This window comes from Meleagris gallopavo, chromosome 13, assembly GCF_000146605.3.
Source record: "Meleagris gallopavo isolate NT-WF06-2002-E0010 breed Aviagen turkey brand Nicholas breeding stock chromosome 13, Turkey_5.1, whole genome shotgun sequence".
In the NCBI taxonomy this organism is placed as follows: domain Eukaryota; kingdom Metazoa; phylum Chordata; class Aves; order Galliformes; family Phasianidae; genus Meleagris; species Meleagris gallopavo.
In genome coordinates this window covers 883,051-901,930 of record NC_015023.2, presented here as the reverse complement: position 1 = coordinate 901,930, position 18,880 = coordinate 883,051, and the positions used below count along the sequence as shown (strand labels likewise).

Below are 18,880 nucleotides of genomic sequence, written 5' to 3'. Positions count from 1 at the left end.
AAAAAAGGCAAAAAGTGCTACGGTGCTACAAGTTAGAAGCTAAGCTAAGCATATAAATAACTCAAAATAAGACAGGCTTGCTAGATAGCAATTAAAACTTGTTTTTCATGCAAGTGATATATTTGTAAAAAAGTGGCAAATGATTCAGTATATTTGTCATGAATATAATTTGTTCTATGTCAAACCAGTTCAATTCTATATTTCTAACTGATCATATGAAACACTAATACATCCCAGAGATTGTGGATTGGAATTATTTGTAACCTATAATTACAGATGATTCTGACAAAACATTTATATGCTTTTGAATAAATATCACTAACAAGAGGCGTTTAACAGCAGCTTACTGTAGCTGGGGCCTGTGATATAATGCATAAGAGGCACACGTCAAATATCTCAAACCTATTGTTCTTGCATGAAAAGCCTGGTTTCAGAAACTGATTTTCCACAGAAAGCTGGTTGTGGGAAACGGGCAAAAATGAACACTTTTTTCATTAGATTTGTGTTATTCATAGCTGAGAAGATGAGTCAGTTATGATTAGATATATTCTGGAAGTGAATTGCAAGCTTTGGTAATGTGATATTGAGGGTAAATCTTGATTTTAACAGAGCAATAATCAGGATTTGTGGCGTGTATCTACATCTTAGATTACCATTCTTGGATTACCAGTGTCCTTATAAAGTAATAAGACAGTAGAGAAGCATTTGTGTGTGTGGCCAGTCAGATAAGTTTTGGATTCTAGATTGATAACATGGATTTCTCTCTAATGGAGATTGAAAAAGAAAGGGGAAAACAGCCTGACGCTTTCTAGAATTGCTGGCTTTAAAACAATATAATTTTTGGATGGAACGACTTGAATATTAGGCAGATAAAAGAGAAAGAATTTATATTCATAGAAGAAAACTAGAGGTCAATAATAATAATTAGAAGAAGAACTGACATACATGTTTACATAAAAAAAAGTCTGAAAGCTTGGGGCAAAGGTGTGGAATAATGTTTTTTGTTTTCTTTTTTTTTTTCCCTGTTAAACATACCCTAACGTTCAGCAGATTTTGTACAAAAATGTTATCTTCAAAAAGTTGCTGGGGTGACATCACTATTTCAGTTCAACAAATTTCCTTTGAAGTCTCCTATAATGGTAATTAAATAAATTGCTCTTGGAGTTCTTATGTTTTTTTCTGGAACAGGAACTCGTAGGGTAAAGAGAGATGAGAGTGTCTGTCACCAAATCTTTCTAAATACATTTGTACTTGCTTCATTTATTGGAAAAATGATGGAACACTTACAAACTCTGGACCTTTTTCATTTTTTAAACGGAAATTTCTACTTGACAGTTGAAGTAAGAAACAAACTAAAATGACTGCTGACAGTCCTGGGAGTGTATAGAGAAACAAAATGGAAGTTATGAGTCAATAGAAAGCTTTTAGAGACCGTATGTGTTAAGCCCAAGAGAGACGGTGTGAACTAGAAGCCCAAAGTACTGTCTTAGAAGTGAGCAGGTGGTGGACAATATGAAGGTGACTGAAAGCCTAAGACTAATGCCTTAGTGTATGGTACAAAATGGCATTCTCCATGCAAGCAGAAATACATCATGTTTTTTAGAGCATGAAGAAGAAAGTTCTCTGCATTGTAACTCAGCTGTTCAAATACCTCTAACCTCTGTGTATCCAATTAGACAAAGAGAAATGGGCCTTCCACAGTTCCAATGAATTTTCAAATATGAAACAATGATTTCATGTGTACTTCTCTTGCTTAGCAAGTCAAGATAAAATTGTTAGTTACAGAGTGTTGAGTGCACCACGAGTTGAATTTTGGTTCTGTTTTTCTTCAGATAAATTCCTTAAGCTTTGCTAAAAATTCTCCAAAGTGGAAATTGTACATACACCAGCCAAGCAACCTGTTGCATCCATTGATTTAATCATTAAAACGTACTGCTAGAACCTCAGCCTTGTTCTTTGGTCTAGCCTGGTATCTTAGACTCCAGAGGATTTGAATGCAGTACTTGCTGGCTTTGCTGACATTACAGAAAATCTGGAGTTCTTCCTATAAAAGCATATGTAAAACTTCAGGGGTACTGTTTTCCTTAGTGAATAACAATGAACATCCTAGTCTTCTTTTTCCTTCAGATCTCTACAGTAAACAATGTAAAGTTGAATAAGACTAACCTGCACGGATCAATATTTGAATTTCTTTGGTTTCTTTTTCTATTTTACGATATCGCATCCAGGGACAGTGGTGTACTGTTCTTCTACTACACTAACCCTGTATTTTCTTGCCACTTTGAAGAACAAAAACAATACTTTGAGCACAAGGACTCACAAGAGAGCGCAAAAAGGAAAAGGAAAGATTTGGTACCATTTGTCCTTCACCCACAACCAAAAATAGCTCCCTGGAAATCCAGTGGTCAGAGTACCAGACAGGCACCAGCTGGAGAATTGGGATCTGGGGATTCATCCAAGAACTGGGATCTTTCTGAACAGACAGTCATATTCCATATTCAAATGCAGTGTCTGTCAGAGTAAAGACTGTCTTAAAAAACGTAATGTGATTTTTTTAAAGCTATTTGTGCAATTTCTGTGGATCCCTTTTAGGTTAAGCTTCAATAGGTGAACTCAGATACAGACCCAACGAATGATAAATATATATTAGAAGCAGGTAGGACTCATTATGAAGATCATATCTGTTGTATCACGTTACATTATTTGTAAGCACAGCTATAGTTAAATCTAACCATAACATGCACAACTATGTACAAATAAAAATGGTAATATGAATGTTTTCTAAATGTCTATTTAATAGTGGAATCACAGAGCCATGAAGAAAGAGAAAGGTGAGATGTTCTCAGCTTTGCATGTAAGTTTTGTTCCTTTGTTCCATTGGCCTAGATGAGTTGCACATGCAGCAGCATCATAAACTGATGGAGAAATCAAGCAAGTAGTCCGTAACCTGGGCACAGCACAGAAGTAACAGCTCACAGGCAAAGTGTTTCACCTGCACAAAGACTAAAGAACTGAATTAAAAAAAACTGAGCCTGTGCTGAAAGGAATTACCAGGATGTGGGAAGAAGTTTAACCCAGATAATGCCTGGGCCAGCAGCAAACCAACCTCTGTTCAGAAGAGCTGGTTTTGGCTTTTTTTCAGAAAGCCATTACCATTCTATTCCTTGCTGAAAAGTTTTTCCACTTAAGTACTTAATTTATCTTTATATTTGTTAAGCAAAAGCACTTTTTAAGCAAATCAAATTGCTGTAGGCCTACAAGGAGAAAAAAGGTAATTCCATTTTATGCAAGGTTTCTTGTAAACACAACTATTGTAGAATATTGTTTACTCTGCAAGCTGCAGAGTAGCAGTAGCTGCTTGGGCACTGGCTTCATTCACTCTGAAGCAGCACAACACAGTCTTTGTTGAACTTGCTTTGGAGTGAGTCATTGTGATTCACTGAAAAACTGCTCCCTGTGATGGGGTTGCTCTCTCCTGTGCCTTATGCAGGGCAGAGAGGGAGAGAAGACAAAAGCAGCACCTTTGGACATGTAAACAGAAGACAGTAATGAAATTTGCAGTTAGTATCCAATCTTGAAATGAACAGCTCATTAATGAGTGTTAAGTGTTCATGCAAACATATTCCCTTTAAAAACCAAGAGCAATAGTCTGCTCTCCAATGTACTGCTGCTCATGCATGTTGCCTGCAGTGAAAGCATGAAAACAGCTCGGGATTTCTACGGAGTCTTTTGGTTGGTTGGCTATTTTTGCTTCGCTGCAGCCATAGATTACAAAATATAGCTTATAGCATGAAACTTAGCCAAGATAGCCAGGAGGCCTATGACCAGCGACCAGGCATTTAAGGTTACATAATCTGTTTTTCTACTCTGGGAAGAGGGAAGGGAGGATGGGAGGCCAAATATCCAAGTTTCCCTTGTAATAGCAAGTATAAGCTTGTAAAAGCACAATGAGATCAGATCCCAGAACCATCACTTTTCAGTATTTTAAGCTGTCTGAAAAAGGAGATTGTGCTCATAAACAGAACCAGAGAATACCCTGGAGGGTCAGTCCTGAATTTGATTGCAAACATTATACTGAGTCAGATTTCTCATTTTCTGGCCTCTATGTTATTCTGTTGAATTCATTAGAAGGTTGTGGCTACTAGCCAAATGTAATAGTTAATGTATCCCAGAGCCTATATTGTTTGAAATATCATCTAAGACAGGAATTTACAGCACTGCTATAATAAAACTCATATTTCAATGATAAAATATAAGCCTGCATACTTGCCATGCATACCAGAATTATATGGAAAATCCAGCCACGAAATTAGGAAAATATGCAGCAACTTCTAGAAAGAATCCATTAAGACTTGCTCATACCTTGAAGAACAACCTTAAGGAAGAGATAAATCACAAATGACAGTACACAGGCAGCTGCAATGGACATAAAAGAAATGCCACTGAATTACAAATCTGAGGGTTTTACCATGCAGGAAGACAGTAATTTCAGATTGGTATGAAGCACTTACTACCTTAAACAAGAAAGGATGGGACAAAGTCATGATTCTGCCCTCATTTTGCCCTCCATACCTCTGCCCAGCTCTGAATTTTGTTTTTGATTTGCTGTGTTCTAGTGTAGTCTCTTTCATATTATGTACATTATTATGCATTCAAAGAACAATGAAATATGTACTTTGTATGTCAAAAGATTGCAAGTTAATATTCAGCAGAAAATACAAAGTATTGCTTTTACAGACAAGAAACTGTGTTGTTTTTTTTCCTGTAAAGGAATAGAAGTATAGACTTAGCCTAAAACCTTGGAACAAACCTTCGTTTATGAGACAGGGGAATCATTTTTATTCCACTGCATGAATTCAGTAGGCTGCCACAGGCCAGTCATAATCTGTTATTGTTTCCCTGCAACCTTGTACTATTAATTTTTCTTTTTAATGAACTGTCCAGTCTAGTTTAGCTATGGGAACTATGATGGAACTGCAATATAAATGGTTTATGTCATACTTTTGTCAAAAGGCTTTCCCCTACAGCATTAGAATATAATTGAAAAGCCATTTTAAAATAAAGTAACTGAATGGTTGCAAATGCAGCTTGTCAGGAATAAAGTGGGAAAATTCTATGCATTACATTAGATTTTACCAGTGGCAACTTGTGTGACTTTATTAGTGCTCATTCAAATTAGTAAAGCCACATAAACTGCATGTTTGCGTGGCTATATTAGCAAGTACTCCTGAGAGATACCGAAACCATTTTTAAAAAGTTTTTCTTTAACTATTTTCTTCTTTGGTTTGGTTAACCATTTCAAAATAACTAAATTTGCCAAATTTCATCTTGGTTTACGGCAAAAAGGATATACCCATGTTTGAGGCAGCAAATGAGCTTCTAAGTAAAACTGAATACAGATTTTGTAGTGTATGAAACCTTGAATGGCTAAGTACACAGTAGTCTTTCTATATATAAAATGTGTGCAAGACATAATTTAGTTTTTTCTTTTGTTTAAATTTTCTAGTCCTCTATATTCTTTCTACTGTTATTACTACTATTACTGTTATTACTCTTTGGAAAGTCATAATAGAAGAACAGTAAAGAGCATTTATGGTTAAAGCTGACATCAGTATTCTCACTAAACATATAATGAGTTCAATACAACTGCAAATTGAAGATTTGTCAATATTTTTTCCTGAGGAACGTTGAGTTACTTATTGTTGGTTCACACTTCCCACCTTTAAAATAACTACTGAAATTTTGTCAGAAATTAATTTTATTGGAACACATATTGCACAACTAATACCAGAATACTCCACATTGTTTTGACTCATGGGGTCTTGGACTTTTGGTGAGTTTCTTAGCCAAGATCTGAGCCTTTCTATCCTTTTTCTTCTCTTTCAGCCAGTCTGCAATTTGTGTAGTGCAGTCACTCCTTTACTTAGAAAAAAATGTCTTGCCTCATGGGAACCTTCAGTTTCCTGCAACACAGCCCAGCAAAAGTGCTCCAGTGCACAGGGCAGAGCACAGTGTAGCCCAAACAAGGCTAGGATTTCCCAGAGGGCTGGGAAAAGGCAGAGATAAGTGTTTGACAGTGCATTATTTTCAGCATTTGAAGACAAACAATTTTTTTGTCAATACGACCTGAGTTTCAGTTCTTTTAGAAGGCATGGTGATTTGTAACAAAATAATGATTCCTCTGATATCTATGTGACCAGGATACACATCTTACACTGTTCTAACAATATTTCCTAAGGTGCTTGGAAATAAGCTCAAGGAAGTCTTCAAGAGCATCAACAAAGCAGAGGTAACAAATTCAGAGGCTAGCTCATTACACCAAATGCGTGCAATGAGACTGACACAAACAAATTGTTCTTGACATTTGACTCTCAGGCCATACTTTAAGAAAAACCTTTAGATTTGATGTACTTTGGAGTGTCATCCCATTAAAATCAAAGATTTTGTTCTTATATACAAGCCTATTTCACTCAGACTTGTAATAACTAAAACATAGGCAATGTGAATCCTGCAGATACCCTAAGTGTTTGTTCTCTGTTATAGTTTTGTGGGTTAAGATTTCAAAAATTTAGGTCTTAAAACTTATATAAATGGCTACTTGTATAGAAATAAAGTGAGATGTAATGCAAGTTAAAGCAGGAAAAAAATGTACTATTTTTTTGTACAAAATGTACAAAAAATGTAGTATTTTCTGGTATGGAGGCCTTGTTAAACGTGCTAGCACTGTAATAAGACAAGGCAATTCTACACAACTGAAAATTATTCTAATTTCCACACGGCATTTAAGCAGAAACAAAGCAAGACTGCAATTTTCTTCCAAGATCTACCTTGTACACCAGAAACACTGTATTTTTTCCTATTACAGTCTAGGTTTACTATGAGAGAATTAAAAACTAATAAGAAGAAGGATGTTTTATCTGAAAAATGGCAATTTAAAAACAGTACAACACTGAATTTATAAATCTAGCAAGCAAACCTCAGTTTTTCATCCTATACAAAAGAGTTTTACTTATGGCAGTATTCCTTTTTGAGTGTATAGTGGATTGACCCCATGGATTGACCACTCAGACAGAATTCTTATCAGAGAAATATAATTGAGAAGAAGCTCATCAGTCATGCCTACTCTCAGTCTCTTTAGAACTTCAGTATGCACATCCCATGCAGCACACAAAGGAAATCTCTAGTCAGGATATTCCCACTTAAGGGAACTGCTGGGCATCTTTTGTGTGACTGAGCGGCCAAGTCTATGTCACAGCTCCAGAGGAACTCACAAATGCCTTTTCCTCTGTGCTGTCATTCTTTGTTCCATTAACAATAGTTAAACATGAATATTTAGCTTGTAAACCATTTGATTATCTGGATACTGTAACAGGAATTTTGCATTCCTGAACAGGCACAGCTGGAAACAATTTAAGAAAGAAAGATTCTTCAAAGAAAGAGAAGAGAATTTAAGAAGCATATGGATGCTCAGGTTTACATGATAATCAACAAAAGCTGCTTGTTCCTCCTCTTTTGTAAGGAGCCACTTCACACTCTAACCAGAGGGAACATCCCACAGTCACTCTGCAGGAAGCTTGCTTTCAGAAATGATTTACTTGAACTCTGAAATGTAAAAAAGTCTACTGAAATAGACACAACATTTTGTCAGATAAGGCAGGGAAAAAAAAACCCACGATCTCAACTTGAAACTCAGTTGGTTAAATTCGGTTATTTCATGTACTAATGACAGTGGAGGGTTTTCCTTTACGGTTCTTCCAGTTATTTTATTTGTTAAATCTGCTTGGAAGTGTAGCTCTGAAGTCAAGAAAAAGAAGAGCAGAACAAGACCTGAACCAAATCATAAGAAAGTGACAGAAGAGATGAATTGGATGAATTGAAGAAACAGGAATGAGGAAACGTATAGCTGAAAGCACAACCAATTTAAGATATGTTTACTGTGTCTTTTTGATGCTCACTTGAAGCCTAGTTTGGAAGTCTTTGGTCCAACCAAATCACCTTTAATTTCATTCAATTGAAAAGCTGCATCTGAAAATGAACAGACCACTGCTTGCAAATTTTGGACCTTGTGCTCAGTGAACGACAGGACATCAATCTCACATTCCTAATGAAGAAGCAAAGGAGCTCACACATTTCCCAGCTAAAGTAAATTGAATGTTGTATGTATCACTGTCAAGCACATCCTGATACTTTAACAAGTTGGTGGAGACCATTTACACATATCCTATATAGCTGCTTACAAGGATGATGAACTATACAGCGGATTCAACTGCCAGAAATGAAATAATCACCATTCAAGGACATTTCTACTGAAATGAAGCTTTTGTCAAGCAGAACTTGAGTGCACTGAACGTAAAAATTGTGAATGAGTCAGCAAGACAAAGCGCTTTCATATCCTGCTTTTGTAATCTTTATCCAACACAATTCAGACAGGATTATGCTTTTGACTGTAAAAATGGTAGCATTTATGTATTTGTAACCTATTATATTTACTCCATTCCTCTGTTAATTTTAAAAAAGCATGGCTATTTCTGTAGGTGGACAGTTCTCACCTCTGAAAAGGTTTCAGCAATAGCAAAACTGAAAGTCACAAGGATATGGAAAATGTAAGGCATTAAGGGCAGCAAATATAACTACTTCAATGTTTGGGGTTTCTGGTACTGCCTCATCTCCACATTTTTTGCAGCTGCCTAATCACCACCAAATTCTTCTAACCCATGTTTGAACAGTTCTATTAAGCTGAGGGTATTGCAGAAAATATCAGAGAAATAAACCAAGTATGGAATTACTCACTCACTGAGGCCCAGAATAAGAAAAGCATGAATCTTTTTCACTGATGAAATTAAACCTACATATTAGAAAATGTATTACGTTTCTGTTCTTCATTGCTACATTGCTGTGAGTTTTCAAGAGATCCTCTAATGTTCCAAACAATAAATTAAATAAGTGTGATTCAAAAAATACACATTATCAAGTCATGCCTTAAAGGCACAGCAGGACACTCTGTCCTACATCATCAGCTGTCCTGAGCTCAAGACCAGTGGATAAACTCCGTGAAACTGCATGAGATACAGTAGCTGACAGCTCACAACAAGCAAGAGATTAGTCACAGCAGAAATTCTCCCTGTATTGAACAAGCATTGCAGGCTGGAGAGAAGAGAGGAGATAAGCATATCCGACTTGTTATTCAGAAGATCACACAATTGGATGTGCTACTTACTTTCACCCACTGGAAACATGTTGCCAATTTATGTAGCATATTCCACACATTTGAAACGCCACTTAATGATACGCTGAAGACAATGCAGATGAAAGCTTTCTGCTGCCACTTATCCAGTGTTTCAGCTCCGGCTGCAAAAATGAAAAACTTCATTTGAAATCTAAGGCACTGTCAGTACTGTAAGAAAATTAAAGTCGAACCTACAAACTACCCCAGCAGCCCAAAGAGTGTTTAAAGAATAGTTAATTCAATAATCTTTACACATAAAGATCAGAATTAATAAATAGCTTTTATCTTAACAGGCTATTTGCAAGAACACTCACATCACTAAAATGCTGGAGGCCATCTCAATATGCCTTCACATCTTTTTTGTCATCTCTAAGGGAAAAGGGAAGGGAAAGGGGAAGGGAGGAGAAAGAGAAGAGAAGAGAAGAGGAGAGGAGAGGAGAGGAGAGAAGAGAAGAGAAGAGAAGAGAAGAGAAGAGAAGAGAAGAGAAGAGAAGAGAAGAGAAGAGAAGAGAAGAGAAGAGAAGAGAAGAGAAGAGAAGACAAGAGAAGAGAAGAGAAGAGAAGAGAAGAGAAGAGAAGAGAAGAGAAGAGAAGAGAAGAGGTTGTATATGGAAAAAATTTGTTTGGGGAACATTACCCAATATAAGACATGCTGCAGGGAAAAAAGTAGGAAGAGTTCAGATACGAACAGTCAATATGATGTGCTTTGAACACTTGTAAGTGCTCTAAAGGCATATTAGAAAATTAGTATTTTTACCATTATAGGAGAGAAGGGAGTTTAGATTTATTTTAGTAAGTGAAACTGGCACTACAGTAGGGAATAGGATAAGAGATTTGAAAAAGTAACTGATTAAGAGGTGCTTCTGTAAGAAGTTCATCAGTTTCAGTGGTCAGCGTTCTTTCCTAATTGGGATAGTACATTGAGATATTCTGTACAAAAGGCAGAGGAAGAAAAATAAACTTACCCAGGGCTTTCAGCCTTCATCAGTGATAAATTTTAGGAGGAATTACTGCAAAATAACCTCTGCAGTTTGGGTTTTCACCATTTAAAAATACTTTTATGTACATCCAAGTCAGTAATTTTTTGCAGTATTAAACTGCTAATGCCACCTCTTCTGTATCAGTGCTCAATTTTTCACTCTCTTTCACCCCCATTAAAGCAGTCAGATGTTATTGGTGATGAACAGTTCAGCAGTCGAGTTGGTAACTTTCAGAGTTCTTAGGAAAAGCATTCGAGAGAAATTAACAGGCATTCTCTGAATGCTAGATATTATATACTGTAATACTACACTTAAACATACTTCACACGTAATCACCAAAGGGAGACATAAAACCACGTGGCCTTTATTGTCAGTTGTGACTGCAGATATGTTCAGTGTCTTAAAAATTCGTGATTTATGTACAAGCAAAAACATTCCGAGACAATGAATTTTGCTGATAAGCTCCAAATAATAAGGAATGCCCCTTGTGATGACAGCTGCCAATATACAAAGCACGTGCTTTATTAAAATACTCAACACACATAATATTTATGCAATTCCCTATGAAGTGCATATGGCATTTAAATATGTTAATTCTGGAACCAAATTCATCTTTTTTTCCACGAAGGACCTTTTGAACCGATTCACAATTCATCTGTGTGAAAGACTACAGATGAATAAACTTTCTTATTTTGATCATTTGCTCCTTCTTTTCACAGATGACATCTTTGCAAATGATTTTACAGTTCAAGGCTTCCTCTTGCTGACGGTAACTGAAGTTGCTTAGATATGTACTTCTCAAAATACCCTCTTACATATCTCCTCAGTCTTATTTTTTTTTTTTCAGGATCTGCTTTTGCTTTTAAAAGCAGCAAATGTAGTTGGTAATAGACACGACTTCTCTTCAGTCTGACCTGCTGCATTATTAAGCTTTTTCCTGTATGTAAACCTGAGCGTGAGACAGTGAAGTGCCTACATACGTAATAACTGAACTGTCAAATAAAGGCTCCATTTTCAAGTTATGTTGCATTTAACCAGACGTTGGAAGTAACAAATCAATATTTTTTGCAGTACTAATCATTATTTGAAGCAAATAAATCTTCATACTATCATCAAGCAAGGAGAGGGAAACTCCTGCAGATATCGGTTTTCAAGAGAGATGGGATTTAAGACTGCTGAATGACTTCCATCATTAATATAGCACAAGAAAAATTTAGTTGATTAATTTTAATACACAGGCATCAGATAGCATCCCCTTTTCTGTATATTATTTTTCTTATTTCCTACTACATTTGAACACGACTTCAGTAATACAGACTCCATAATCTTTAAAAAAGGGAAAAAAGCCAAAACAACTGCTGTATTTACAGAAGACTGTTTCAAAGTCTTGTTATAATTATTAAAATAAAACCTCAGAAAAACAGCCATTAAACAGTTCTAATGCTCCAAATAGATTTGACACAGTGACATTTTAAATCGAATCTTCTAACAAGAATTTTTGGGGTAAAATAAGCCATGTCTTCAGAGTCGTTTTATACAAAGTGACAACTTGAACAATTTCTGAAATGTTGCTGGTGAGGGGAAAAAAAAAAAAAAACAAAACCATTGTCACTATGGTAATTACTTCACAATGCATGATGCTAAATGGGCAGTCCTGTGGCCTAAGAGGCAGCTGAATCCTGCATTGTCCTTGCATGATAAAAAGATTTGAGAGTCTGAAAAGCAGAGGAACGGAATCTCACAGCTTCTTAGACTTTGCACTGAAAGGGCCATTGTAACATCATCATAAATCCTGGGCTCCCCAAGCACTTGACAACTAAAGCAGTGGACAATAGAATTCTTGTGTTGAACAAAACACTCCTTGTCTGCCAAAGGGCTTATCTGCTTCATTTACAAATGTCTTTCATTGTACCAAAATAATTCCCTATTAGAAAAACTATTAGGAACAGAACTAAATAAATATTCACAGCTTTGTGGTCTGTTTGGCAAAATGAATGAACTAATACAATCAAGAAGCATGCAAAATATGAGACTTAAACCAAGAAAACCCTAAACAACCCCAACCAGTCTTCTCGTTTTCCCTTTTCCGGATTGCAGGGAATTGCACCGAGCACACATCAGTCTCTGTAGAAGTGCCTGGGGCACACAACACTCACTAACACAGGAAAGTTTTAGATCAGGTTGAAGCAAAATCCTGTCCGGTGTGCTTTTAAAGTTAAGTACTTCCAGATGAGCAATTACAGAAACAAACGTGGGGACATATCTGGGAGCTCGCTGAAATGGAGACAGAATGCTTAGAAGCAGGAAAAGATGAAAACGGTGGGTTTATAAGCACAGCTGTTTTGGTGCTTGTTACTGAGGGAGACAAAGGGAACCGTTTCTGAAATGAAATTGTGGCCTCATTACTGCAGCCTTTTTTTTCCAACAGTTCAATGAAAATTCTGGCAGCTCTCATAAAAGTGAATGAGAGACAATAAAGCATTCCAGAGGAGCAAATGTGCAACTTAAAAAAGCATTTCTGACATATTCAGAATTCCACCGCAGCAGACATTCACATCAACTTATTTGATTACAATTCACTGGGAAAGTGCTGATGGAAAAATGTTTTCCACCACGCGTGGTTATTAGGAAGAAAAACTATCAATCTAAAGCATTGATTGTTCATCCATTCAATACTGACCCTATCCAAAGTGCTACAGTAATCTGAACGGCTGACTCGGAACGAAGAGCAGCTGAAACTTCCTGACTGAAATATTGATCATAAATTATTTATATGGAACCAATATGGAAACAATGATTTGTCCAGGCCAGAAAATGGGCTGAGTGGCTAAAGAGAGTTTTTTTTTTTTAGGTGTGCTTGTTTGCTGTTTTTTTTACTGTGTCTAATTATTACTTGCCTAAAAACATACAGGTACTTCTAACCTGCACATTAAACAGATATCCAAGTAGGAAAAATGAAATATTCAGAATGTCCACCATAAAAACATCAATACTGTTAAAATACAACAAAGGTTTTAACATCACTTAAGACAAAAATGACATAGATTTGAGCTTACAACCACAAGACGACAGCACAAGATTTAGGAAGATGTGAGCCTTCCCATGGTTGTCCCATGAATTTGCAGCGTGACCCTAGCACACAGCACTTAACCTTTGAGCCATTTCTAGAAGTGAACAAAAGCACGCTATAAAGCATTTCACCTATGAAAAATGTAGTAATCTGTACAAAAATCAGAGGAAGGAGGCCTGAATTCAGACCTCCCACGTGCCAGCTGAGGAGCTCTGTTTGGGTGCAGAGCTTTGCCATTTTTTTCTCACCCTCTCTCCTCAGTGAATAATTATGCCTATATCTTTAGAACAGTTAAGATCTGATTTAACAGTGAACTTAAACCCAACTTCTCATATGCCTTTTTTTAATGCTTGTTGTTCTAAGCTATGCAACACCAAATCTCCCCTCCCCTAGAACATGCATCATCTTAATTTACACAGTTATCTTGATCACTGATCAATTCACAATTTAGAAACAGGTCTTTTCATTTAATTTTTAATTTTTAAACAAAAACCTGTTTCCAGTTTCACTGCAATTTCTCCTACATGCCACACATTTCTCCATACACAACCACACTTCATTTTCATATAGCCAGCAGCCTCTTTTTAAGTCTCTTAGTGGCAAACCAGCATTTAACCCTGTTAAAGAATATATATATGGGTACCTTGACTAGGAGGGAGCATCTTTGGCTATGTATAAATTGCTCCTGTAAGCTATTATTTTAGCATCTAAATAGGCTTATGCTCTGAACCACCTTTCCAGAGAATCTATCTTGTTCCATTTACTGCGGGCAGCTAAGCTGAGTAATGTGAATCCCCACATGCCGCAACCAATATCGCATCCTAGAGTACTTCAGGTGGGAAGGGACCTCTGGAGGTCATTTGGTCCAACTCCACCACTGAACGCAGCACCAGCTTCAAAGTTGCATTAGATAATTAAAGCTGTCACTTCATCAATGTTAATAGCTGATATTTGCAGCAGAACCAAGTGCTCTCTGCGTGGGCATGAATGCTCCAAGGGATTACCTTGTTCTGCTGAAAGACGGACAAATATAAGGGTCAGAGAATAAAGCAAAGGGCAAGCATTGCATGAGGAAGAATAAAAAGACAATCTCACATAGTCTGTCTATAAATATACACGCAAGCAGTTACAGGTTCTGCTGGCAGGTGAGTACCAATGACTTTGATGACTAACCACATTTTAGGGACTGAGGGTGTTCGTGCAGCTGTGTGCATGCATCTTGAGAGCCCAGACCCCATGCTGAGGGGAAGCATATACTGTCTCTCTTACTAACTTCCATCACCACAATATTTGAACACTTTGGAGGTCTAGTTCTGAGGTAGGAAAGTGTTAATATTTGTATTTTACAGCACAGGATTGAGACCCGAGGAGCTAAGTATTCAACCCATGATCTGAATAAGAGGTCTGTCATAAAATGAGGCTTGAAAACATATTTTGTACGCACAAACTAAAAAGTTGTCTCAAGCTCTCCCTCCATCCAGGAGGAAAGAAGGACCTTGTCATCCAACAAGGACGCCCTGCAGTAATGCAAGCAAAGGGCAAAACCCAAGAGCTGTAGAGAAGGGTCTCATGAAAACAAGGTTCAGTTCAAAGCAGATAAGCAGCCTATTTCTCTTTCTCATGAACTATTCTGACTTTATATTCTACTCTCTACCAAACATTTGCTCTTGGTGTTCCCTTCCCCACACTGCTCAGGTGCTGGCTGACATCCAGCAGGTCGCTGTGCCACAAGAAGGGAACCAGAAGCCCAACTGCCTGTGGACACGGCCTGAAAAGCAGCAGGCTGTCCTGAGTCCTGTGAGATGGGAAGGCAATGAACGATGGCTGAAAAATGAGCAAACTAAAAAGCAGAATACCTACATGTTCTCATAAGAGACAAAAATTCGTATTAATACTTTTCAGAATGCTGACAAGCTGCAGACTGAAGTCCAAATCTCATGCGTCCAAGCCAAATTACATAACAGAGAAACAGTTTGTGTAGGCTTCCAATTAATAAATTAGTCCCCTAATCTAACATGCTCTTTACAGACCCCATGAACATCCAGGCCTTGTGCTCACACAATGCAATATGACTTCATCAGTTCCTCCCTTGCTTTTGGGTCACAAGTGCCTGAAGGTAGATCACAGGCCCTTGAGGATAAAGTCTGTATTAATTAGCTTCATGCTGCTCCAGTCCCATCGTATCCAGGTACTAAGAATGCAAGTGGATTTGGAGGCCTGAAGGCAGGTATGCTCTGTCATTTTAAATATCATAAATCAAGCCCTCCTCTTCCATGTTTCCAACTTCTCTGAGCTTCTTCTGAAAACTGAATTTGGAAGAAGAGAATCCACATCAAGAGATACATTGTTTTATACATACATATCTATATAGACATACATGTATAAAATAGTTTTATTACGTTTTTTTTACATCTTTCTAATGCACAAACAAATAAGCATATATACCATGCTGTATGGGATCTAAATTCCCTGGATTTGGAAAAAGTCTTCATTTGTGCTCTAAAAGCAAAAGACTGTTTGTATCTGTTGCCTACTAGATTAAGTATAGGTTCCTAAACCACCACCAGTAAAATGCTCAAATATATTCCCTCATGGAGAAACACATTTTAGATACAAAGCAGACAATATCAGTTAGTACCACAAAAAAAGTATACAGAATTGCATAAAAGCCTTCTAGGTCATTATGGAACAGCTTCCACATAAAGCAAATGTAAGAGACCACTGGAGTAGGATTTTGTCATTGCTGAAATATTCTAATGGCACACTTTCATGATAGATTTTTTTTTTCTTATTTGTTTCCTCTCCTTGTCACTTTTACATTCATACTCATTGGTGTTTTCCTTCCACAATATATAAATGACCAGATCCTTCTGCCGTGATCAATAGCAAAGCTACAGCAAAGGCCATCTTTACTAGCATTTGGTACTCACTTTATCTTATCTTTATCTGTTGCCATTTTCAGCAGGCTGTTTTCTATTTCTTTCCTCTGGTTTTCTTCTGCTCTCTTTTATCAACCACTTCTAGTGACCTGAAAAGAAAATCTAAAATTGAGAGCCACTGAAGTATATGCTGAATGCCCCCATTAGCTAAGCTGTAGGGGACACTCAGCACAGAAAAAAAAATCAACTAACCTTTCAAAAAATCTTTATATAAATGTTCAACAAATGTTCCTGCTGGTTCCAGGTCCACTGGAGACACCCAAGAAAGAATAATTCTGGGACATCAAAAATACCATAAAGGAGAATAGCTCAGAATTTGTCCAAGAGACTTGAGAAAGACAGAGGTCTTTGGTCTTAGGAACATTTTTTTTCCCAACTTTCTTTCTTTTATTAATAAATAAAGAGAAGTTGTTTAAAGTTACTACAGAGATCTGACATTTTTGAATATCTGTGTGCCTCATTCAACTCACTGAATATCTCTGTCATCACAGAATGATACATGATTCATTCTGGGAAGCTTATTGCAAACCCAGCCATGACTCTTCAAAAGTTTTGTGTTTTCTTTTTTTCTTTTTCTTTTTTTTTTTTAAGTTTAATCTGGTCTTATTTCTAGACTGAATACACCTCTTTCTCAATGTTCCCCTATCCTCCTCCCATGCACTCACTCATCATAACTTGTCTAGATGTAGACAGGATGGAATGAGGGAAAAATGGATAGTAAACTTATTTTAGGTCAACCAAAAGGCATTCACTCTTTGTCTTTCCTACTCTCCCTTTCTTCTTTCCTTTTGTGTTTTCTCAAAGGACATTACACAGTTGGCTTCTCAATCAGGACAAGCCAATGTCAAATACATTAATTTGTCCACGAAACAGTCTTTAAATGTTGACAAAAGAAAGCTTAAATAATGAAGAAAGATGAGTTAAACTTACTGATTCTGAATACAAGCTCCTTTAAATGGTACAGTTCAGCTTTCAGACTGAACAATACTTAACAACTGATGCTTAGATACCATTCCCAACAGCGTATCATTTTCAAGAAATGGTAATTAAAGATAAAGGAAAGTATCAATGGGTAAATATAAGATTTAGAATATATCTAAGCACTAAACAACCACTGGTGTACAATTTTTACTCACATCTAATGCAGCTTTTTCAGGATTGCAGCAATGTTTATGGCAAAGATTATATGATTTTCTACCTCCTATTATTTCAGAACATTAAACTTTAGAAGTGATTATATTCTTCTATTTTTTTTACTGGAATTATTTTGTCAGTTTTTGGTAATATGCACGAGAGTTGAAACATAAGTACAGATCTGTATTTCAGATGCATCAGGCAATGAAGTGCTTGTAACAGTGAAGTTCACAGACAAAATTAACAAGAATGTTCAACAATATTAATATTTAACATTTGTCTGCTATTCATTATGCCCCTGAAATACCACAGAGACTTTAGTTTTCTGTAGCGTAATTATTACAAGCTATGAGCAAGTGCATTATGAGGTTTCTTCAAAACAATGATTGTGAAATAGAAATACGCATAACCAAATAACAGAGTGTTTTTCATGTTCAGGAGAAACCTGAAGAATTCTACTGATGTCAATGGGAGTTTTGCCTGACACAGACAGTCCTACGTACCTTAAAGGCATTTGCTTTAAATAACAATAAATGCTCCAGAGTACTGTTCAACCTCATTCTCAGCAAAATGAAATAAGTTATATTTATGAAACAAAGAGGGTTGATAAAAATAAAAAAATAAAATCAAACAGTTGGCTAAAAGCTACATCCACTGTTTTAAATAATGGGAATTGCTGGTCTTTGCTCCCTGCAAACTGATGACAGCACTGTGCCAGGGGAGGGTCAGATACTGAGAAAAAACTATTTACTGTGCAGGCACTGGAACAGGCTTCTTAGCGAGCTGGTTGATGCCCAAAGCCTATCAGTGTTCAAAGAGCATTGGGATTATGCTCTCAATAACATGCTTTAACTTTTGGTTAGTCCTGAAGTGATCAGTTGGACTCAATATTTGAAGGTCCCTTTCACATGCACTGGTCTATTCTTTTCTACTCCTATTCTTTTCTACTCCTATTCTTTTCTACTCCTATTCTATTCTACTCCTATTCTATTCTACTCCTATTCTATTCTACTCCTATTCTATTCTACTCCTATTCTATTCTATTCTATTCTATTCTATTCTATTCTATTCTATTCTATTCTATTCTATTCACATTGCAGCTACTCTCTAAGTTTCAATTGTTTTCTTTTGGGACTCAGTCAGGAATGCCCAATGTTAACATATACAGACAAAATGGCAGACTGCATGTGGAAACAACCTAATGCCTAATAAATTCAAACAGAACTTTAAAATAATGAAACAAGTCTGTTTGTCAGCTGTGCAGAAATGTGGCTCCCCAGAAAATGAATGGAAACATCGCTTTGCCAAAAGATTATCTAAAGAAAATCTAAGTGGAATAATTTTTGGAATAATTTTCATACAGCAGTAACTTTTCAACTAAATTGGACAGGGATGGAAGAATATTCCAGGCTCTAACTTAAATCTCCTGGGTGGCCTTGGGCAGATTTTCTGGGAGTATCTACTCAGTATATTGCTGGCAGATGTGAGCTCTTTCTGCTCAAGTTCCAAGTTGAGTTGAAGCTAAACAAAT

General features: G+C 36.7%; 1 long non-coding RNA gene across 1 annotated transcript; it reads right to left on the bottom strand.

Annotated features, from left to right (window-relative positions):
* Nucleotides 1-4,273: 4,273 nt before the first annotated feature.
* LOC104912908 lies at nt 4,274-16,773 on the bottom strand. The gene is made up of 3 exons (XR_795003.3): nt 16,207-16,773; nt 9,218-9,348; nt 4,274-4,375 (listed from the first exon to the last, which is right to left on the bottom strand). It is a non-coding gene; the product is annotated as an uncharacterized LOC104912908 (long non-coding RNA).
* Nucleotides 16,774-18,880: the final 2,107 nt, after the last annotated feature.